Here is an 8,607-nt window from a genome sequence, read left to right on the forward strand (position 1 = left end):
ATAGCTCAAATTTACACTCCACGTGCCCTGTGGCAAATATGAGTCCCACAGCGGAGGCAAGAAATCCCTATGCACTAGGCCAGGCTTGGTGGGAAAGAATCAAAGGAAATAATTGATTTGAAAGTGTGTGCACACTCTAAATGCCAAACAGATATCAAGGCTTTCCCTGTGGTCATTTTTCCTTCCTTAATAGGAATTTCCAAGAAGACTGATGAGAAGGAGCAGGAAAGAACCTCACGATGGGGGCTCGTCCTGTGATGTCAGCCGAGTGAATGATCACTGGGTGACGCATGCCAGCGGCTTCCCTGTAGGCCCCATATACAGACCTATTTCTAGTGTTTGTGTCTGAACAGCCACCTGCTACATCCCTCCTCACAGCCCTCCTGAAAGAGACGGGGCCTCAGCGACACCTTCCCTGCCCCACCCCCAAGAGACGTGACATGCACCAAAGGGAATCTGGGGAGCCCTGCCATCCACTCCCCGCCTTCACCGCTGCTGCCCTCTCTCTGGCCGCTCGCCAGATGCGGGCTCCTCCTGGGGGCATCACAGGTGGTCACGCTGTTCTAGGGTCTTTCTCCTTCCCAGGGTGGCGGGGGCAGGGGGAAGGACCCAGGGGAGCCGTAAGGAAGGCCACCTCCCCAGTCCAGTCTCTTGCCCCCAATTTCTCTCCCTCCCAGCTCTACGCACCAGGAAAGGTTTGTTGTGGTGGTTTGTTTGTTTCTCTCAGGCCTGTATTTGTTTTTCTTTTTTTTTTTTTTCACTAGAGTGTCTTTGCTATGTGGAGGTACAGGGAGGACTGACTGACTTTTTCCTCTTTTTTTTTTTTGTCTTTTTAGGGCCGTACCCTCGGCATATCTAAGTTCCCAGACTAAGGGTCAAATTGGAGCTGCAGCTGCCAGCCTACACCACAGCCACGGCAACATCAGCACCAGATCTAAGCCGCATCTGTGACCTGCACCGCATCTCACAGGAACGCCAGATTCTTAACCCGCCGAGCGAGGCCCATGGATACCTGGTGGGATTCTTAACTTCCTGAGCCTCAACGGGATCGCCTCCTTTGTTTCTTCTTTGTTGTTTAACTTTGTGCAACAAAAAGTGTTACTTAAAAAAAAAAATTACTCCCTCGTCTAGATCATGACTTAATGTCTTGGACGTCCCAACCAGATTCTAAAAAACAACCAGTTCTTACCTCCAACTATTTCAGTACCCCGGGCCATGCTGTGCCTTAGGGCGATGACATTGGGGGGTGGGAGTGGGGGGTATAATAATTACCACAGTCCTGGAGTTCCCGTCGTGGCTCAGTGGTTAACCAATCCGACTAGGAACCATGAGGTTGCGGGTTCGATCCCTGCCCTTGCTCAGTGGGTTAACGATCCGGCGTTGCCGTGAGCTGTGGTGTAGGTTGCAGACACGGCTCGGATCCTGTGTTGCTGTGGCTCTGGTGTAGGCCGGTGGCTACAGCTCCAATTAGACCCATAGCCTGGGAACCTCCATATGCCATGGGAGCGGCCCAAGAAATGGAAAAAAGACAAAATAAAAAAAAAAAAAGTAATTACAACTGTCTTTAAGTATTTCAATTGATTCTCAGTTCTTTGTTCACAGCTCAGCTTTTTTTTTTTTTTTTTTTTCTTTCACTTTTGGGTAGAAGGAATTGAATTTAAAATCAACAATCCAGGAGTTCAAAATACTGCAGCCGCCTACTAACTTCCAGAAATCAGCACCCATGAAGACCACAGAAGTCTATTATTGATTCCTATAATTGTTCTATTACTAATGTTCTCAAATCAACTTTCAGCTGGAAAACAGCTCTGCTGTGCACCCATCTCCCCCCGGCCCCGTCACTGCCCAGTGGACCGGGCTGGGAGGGTCTCTGGAGCACCAGGCTCTCGGTATTGCCAGCGAGGCCGTCAGCCTGCAGCATCCAAAACAACTTGATGCTCTGAATTATCCCTTTCCTCCTTTTATTCTTTAGGAAGACCTTCCTGACCCCCTTGTTGGGCTTCAGTGACCCTTCTCACACTCCAGAGCACCTTCGGCAAAGCTCCCTCTGAGCATGTACAACAGTCTGTTGGCATTGAGTCTCAGTCTCCTTAATGCCTGGCACAGAACAGGTGATCTGAAATTCCTGATGGAAATAGAAGGAATGGGGGGGGGGTGTGGGTGGTGAGACAGGAAGGGCACGTTTTCATGTCCTTTATACGCACCGCTCATCCTCACTTAGCTGTGTTCCAAGTCTTCCCCTGAATTTTAGAAGCGTTTGATCATTACCTTCTCGCTTCCAGGTTCAGATGACCCAGGAACACCTTAGAGCCATCCCAGCGACGTCCCAGCCCCTTGTTTGATGGATTGCTTCTGCAATCAGTGGCACCAGATGGCTTGTCCAGTCCACGGTGGAGACAGAAGAACTGTGATCACTCGTGACGGCGACTCTTGCTCCTTAGGACTTTTTCGGGTTCAGGAAGCAGAAATCACTTGAACTAATGTAAGTAAAGAGGAGAAAGGCTTCTGAGGACACCAGAGTGTCACATAAAGCAGCCCAGTCATGGAAGGTCAGGGGTCAGAAGCCTTGGACCCCACGGAGCCCGGAAGTGGAGCCCAGCGCTGGCTCTTCCTCTGCTTCTCTCTCTGCTGCAGGCTGGTCTCTGCTTCTCAGCCCCATGAACAGGAGGCCCCTTGGCCAAGAGTTTATAGAGTCTTTCTCCTGTCAAACTAAGGCTGGGGTCCTTGCTGTCTTCTGCCCTGGGAGGCCCAGTTCTGCTCACGGCACCCTCTCTTTTAATTCCCATTGACCAAAGCACTCAAAAAATTCAAAGATCTTTCCAACAAAATTGAAACAATAATGTTTTGTCCACTGGTATTTGTGATCGTGAGGCCTGGGGCTGGGGCCTCTCTGCTTAGTAAAGGGAGGTTTGCTGTAAGCCTTAAATTCCCAAAACCTCTTGAGTCAATTCAAGTCAACCTATTAGTACCAAAAACAAAATTGGAAAGCTCAATGTTGCCTTTTTTACATAATGTCTTTTAGGAAATTCTGACTCATGCACGAAAACATTAAATAGAAGTAGGGGAAACAAGCATTATGTTACATATAAATTTTGTTTTTCTTTTTCTTTTTGTCTTTTTAGGGCCGCACCCGTGGCATATGGAGGTTTCCAGGCTAGGGGTCCAACTGGAACTGTGGCCTTGGCTTACGCCGCAACCACAGCAATTCAGGATCTGAGCCTGTCTGTGACCTACACTGCAGCTCACGGCAATGCCAGATCCTTAACCCACTGAGCAAGGCCAGGGATCGAACCCAGGTCCTCATGGATACTAGTCAGATTTGTTTCTGCTGAGCCATGATGGAAACTGACCACATAAATTTAATATATAACACAGGAGGCTTCACATAGAGAAAGGCAGAGTTGTTTAATACATTGTGAGGGAATTCCTAATTAGCAATTCAGAAATATATCTCTGGCCCTGACCTCTCTCCATATATCAAGTAGTAATTTAATCCTGTATACATTCAAGAGTGACACATTTAACAATGAACTATTGGAGAAAAACCAGAAGAAAATAGAAGTGAAATTTATCAATCTGTGTACAGAGGAGAACTTTCTAAGTGTAAATTTTCCAGAAAAAAAAACACAATTGCAAGCTTTTCAAAAATTAAAAGTGACCACAGTATAGCTGAAATAAAATCATACAGGAAAACTTACATAACACAGCCAACAGCAAAGTGGGAAGAGCAATCACAGCAAGCAAGTCAGGAGTTAAATCCCTAGCCTGCAAACACTGCACACAAATGGACAGGGAAAATACTTAAAATCCTGTCGTTTAATAAAGGGTATGAACTGATGGTCCACACAGAAGAGGAAATAAAACTAATACACAGTCATTAGAAAATGTGTGGTCACACAAGTCGAATTAATGCAAATTTTAAATCCAGAATAAGGTCCTGTTTTCACATATTTGTATCTTTTTTTAAAAAATGGAAATACCCTAGAGTTCCTGTCGTGGTGCGGCGAAAACAATCCGACTAGTATCCATGAGGATGCGGATTCGATCCCAGGCCTTGCTCATCGGGTTTAGAATCCAGCATTGCGGAGTTCTCGTCGTGGCGCAGTGGTTAACGAATCCGACTAGGAACCATGAGGTTGCGGGTTTGGTCCCTGCCCTTGCTCGTGGGTTAACGATCCGGCGTTGCCGTGAGCTGTGGTGTAGGTTGCAGACGCGGCTCAGATCCTGCGTTGCTGTGGCTCTGGCGTAGGCCGGGGGCTACAGCTCCGATTGGACCCCTAGCCTGGGAACCTCCATATGCCACGAGAGTGGCCCAAGAAACAGCAAAAAGACAAAAAAAAAAAAAGAATCCAGCATTGCTGTGAGTTGTGGTGTGGTGTAGGTCACAGACTCGACTTGGATCTCGTGTTGCTGTGGCTGTGGTGTAGGCCAGCAGCTGTAGTTCTGATTCAACCGCTAGCCTGGGAACCTCCATATGCCACAGGTGTTCCCCCCCCCCCCAAAAGCAAATAAATAAATAAAAATGGAAATATCCAAAGCTAGGAGGAATGTAGAAAAATAATGCCATTTATTATTTTGCTGGTGGAATGATCAAGTAATAGAAAGAAAGCAATTTGGGGAACTTGACCTCTTGACTTACTATTTCTACTTCCTTGAGTCTAAACCGAAGAAAAATAATCCACCATATTAGCTTTTTTTTTTCCCTCCTTTTTTTTTTTGTCTGCCCTGAGGCAAATGGAGTTCCCTGGTCAGGGATCAGATCTGAGTTCCATCCTAAGCCATAGCTTAGGCAACACCAGCTCCTTAACCCACTGTGCCAGCCCGGGGATTGAACCTGCATCTCAGCATTCCCAAGACGCCTCCAGTCCCATTGTGCCACAGCAGGAACTTCCTGAAGAGATAATCCAAAATGGAAACAAATATATTCACTGTAGTGATATTGAAAAGGAAGAAAAATTGAAAGCAAACATAGGGTTCAATGCTTAGCAGATTATGGTCCATTTGCTCATGCACACAAACATTTACTGAGCACCTACTCTCTGCCAGGTTCTGTGCAAGGAGCTGAAGAAACAAAGATGGGCCAGACAGATTCTGTAAAGGGCATATTACATGGCAGGCATGAGAGTGGGGAGAGAGCAGGGAGTAGGCATTTATTGAGGAGCTATTATGTGGTAGGCATTTTACATACATCACCACACTTAATCTGAGGTCCTGAGCCACACAGTCCTTGAGTGATAAATTGGGGCAGGAAGCAGCCAGCAGAGAAGGGTCATACAGCATGCCTCATACAGAAGCCGCCTGAATTTTGTTCTTTCTCTCTTCCATCTCTGGTCCTCAGTCCTTGTCTCTCAGATCACCCAGGGAACAATGATGAGTGACAGGTTTTGGCTGGAAGAAGGAACTGCAAGGCTCCCAACCAACTAAGTCCAGTCCCCTGCAGGGCAGATTCTAGAGCCATTACCAGCTAAGAATTCCAAAGATTTTTCCTTTTAACATCCCTAGGAATTCCTCTCTCTCCCTGCCCCTGCCCGTCAGCTTGCATCTCAAATTTACTAGAGTGCTCTGCCAATGAAGTTTGCTCTATTTGACAGAATCCCATCTCCTGTAAGCTAGTTGGGGTTATAAATAACACAGTAAATTTTCATGTACAAAATGTGCCAGCAAACAAACCAAAAGCTTTAATGGTTCTCCAATACCTAATAACACATTTAGACACCTAACAATGATTTTCCAGAGCCTCTGTTATCACCTGTTGCTCCTGAAAACATCATCTCCATTCCATTTAATAAGCCACCTTGGAGCCAAGAACTCGGTTTTAGAAATGAGGATATAAGGCAATACAATAATAAAATCAGAAATGCAAATTTACAGAGTTTCCATTGTGGCTCAGTGGGTTAAGGACCTGATGTTTTCTCTGTGAGGATGCAGGTTCGATCCCTGGCCTTGCTCAGTGAGGGAAGGCTCTGACATTGCCACAAGCTGCAGTGTACATCACAGATATGGCTTGGGTCCAGTGTTGCTGTGGCAGTGACATAGGCTGCAGTCATAGCTCTAGTTCAGCCCCTAGCCTGGGAACTTCTGTATGCTGCAGGTATGGCTGTAAAAGAAAAAAAAAATGCAAATTTAAGTCGATAATGAAAGAAATGCAAATGATGTGAAGAGTATTACCCACAGGTTACAGAGTAATCTTTGTAGTGTGTGTAAGTTGGTACACATCCAATGATTGTTGACAACCTAAACAGGATTTCTGGTCCTCACAGTTAAACTTAGTTTCAATGTAGTGACATGTATGCTAATGAAATGATTTCATAATTCTTTGATCCCCTACCTGAGGGGCCAGCAGCAGTCTGCTGACACTTCAAGGGAAAACTCAACAGGGACTTTTAAAAGGGATCATAATTTGGGAAGAAGTCATGGTAGAGTCTAGGGAGGATGTGGGAGATGTTCTGGAAGCCAAGAGAACGATGCTCTGACAAATGGTTCCTGGTCACCCTCTTGCTCCCTTCTTTCCCAGCACCGCCCCCCCGAACTCCGCCATGGAGAACAAACTAGGAGGGTACAGGCATGCAGATGAAAAAGGGGTTGAGAAGCCCCAACCTGGAAAGAGAGATCTGGGCTCGGAGGCAGCAGCCCAGCTGATCAAAAGCAGATGGGAAAAGAAGCAGGAACAGAATTGCCTTAGGCTGAGCACTCAAGGTGGAGGAAGGGCAGGGCTGAAGGGAAAAGGCTTTGGTTTTGGAGTCAGTGTGTGTATAGATCTTGTGGCCGAGGGGGAAGAGACAGCTGTCTCCCATGGATCTCATCCTTTCAGTAAGGGGTGTCCTGGGTGCCAGCCCAGGCATTGTATGCGGGCATTGGACACAGGTGTGGTCACTCCAGGCCGCACCTCCTGCCAGGAGGTTCTTTCCTCCCAAGTCTCTCCCTCCAGCCAGATGCCCGCTCACACAGCCACAGGCTGCCATCACTCTGAACCAGGTCAACCCTCCCCCCTTCGGGGACACTGGGGTCAAGAAATGCTCCCTGGGCCACGTCAGAATTTGGTTGATACTCTACTGGGTTTGGAGAGGGGTGGATGGGTGGGGGGTCAAGGGAACCCTCATCAGAATATCTTCTTGGTGATGCATCATGTGTGGGGGCGCTTGCCACCAAAACCAGGTCATTCACCGATGCGAGTGTGGGGGCATAAGGAGAACGTTAAGCTCAGCTTAATTTTTCCTGTGGCTGGAGAATGCCCGTCTGGACCACTGGGAGAGCTTTAAGGGATAGGCATCTGGGAGTGCCCGCTGAAAGGGGACATTTTTATTCAGTTGACAAACACTTGGGTTTTGGGTGCAAATCCCCATTCCACTTCTTACAGTGAGTCACCTTTGGCTCCCTGCGCCTCAGTTTCCTCATTTGTAATTGAAGCTAATACTGGTGCCACCTCACTGGGTTGTTGTCAGGATTAGCTGAGACAGAATGAACACAGTGGGCAGCGCTTAGGGCAGTGCTTAAAGCAGAACCAGCTCTCAACCAACATCAGCCAGCCTTCTCTGTTCTCAAGGCTTGGCTGGGTCTTTCTTCTGCATTGATTAAGAAAATGTAGATCTAGAACTAGTTAAACCAGCATCTCATTTTGTTGCTAAGCAACCAGCTCCGAGTTCTGCAAAAAGAGAAGCTGGAAGTGCCGTGACCCCCTAGCAATTCAGCACCAGTCAGGCTGTTGCTAAGCATTGTTTTATGTCACTTAAAGCTCATTTCAGATGTGGAGGAGGAGGTATGCGCAGGCCTGGAGCATGAGTAAAACCAGCCTTTCCAGCTGCAGGGACTCACAGGGGAAAGGAAAGAAAGAGAAGAGAAAAGGAGAGGAAAGAAAGGGCAAAGGGAAAGAAAGACGTGTTGACGTGTGCTTGCACCCACCTGCAGGCGTGAGCGAGGTCACCCTTATAATTCCCCCTTTTCCGGGTTAAAGAGATTGCTGTACTTTTCAGTGTGGTATCCTCTATCTGGGGTTGTGTGGCCTGGGTACAAACCTGGATATGTGGTTCCAAGTTGAGAAGGGGCAGGGCTGGAAGCACCTACAGCTCCTCCCCTCACAGAAGTCAGGGGTCAGGGTCAATGCCCTGGCCTGAATCCCGAGGTTCCTGCAAGGAATCTCAACTTTCCCAGAGTGATACGGAGCCACAGAGGCTCCTCCTGCAGTGGGCCCACTCTCCTGGTACCCGGAGTCTGCTCAGCACACCTGGTGGTGGGGGCCCTGTTCTCTCCTCTCCGTTTCTCCACCACCACCCAAACCACATTAAATCCCCAAGCACTTTAAGGCTCACACAGCCTTGATGCCATCATTGGCTGAGCCATTCTAAAGCCATAGTCCGTGACCCTGGCTGTGTTAGGAAAGGAATGGGACCAACATGCAGACGATGTGGGCTCTAGTCCTGGATCTTCCATTTGCTACTTGCCTGGCCATGTGCTGTCCCTCTGCTGTCCCTTCCAGGGCCTGGCCATGTGCTGTCCCTCTGCTTCTCCAAGTCTGTTTGCTCCCCTGTGCAATGCGTTTATGTACCTTCCCTGTGGATCCAGAGTTGTGGCTTAACATGAGCTGGCAGAAGTGAATGTGCTTGTCAGGTG

This window comes from Phacochoerus africanus, chromosome 13, assembly GCF_016906955.1.
Source record: "Phacochoerus africanus isolate WHEZ1 chromosome 13, ROS_Pafr_v1, whole genome shotgun sequence".
In the NCBI taxonomy this organism is placed as follows: Eukaryota; Metazoa; Chordata; class Mammalia; order Artiodactyla; family Suidae; genus Phacochoerus; species Phacochoerus africanus.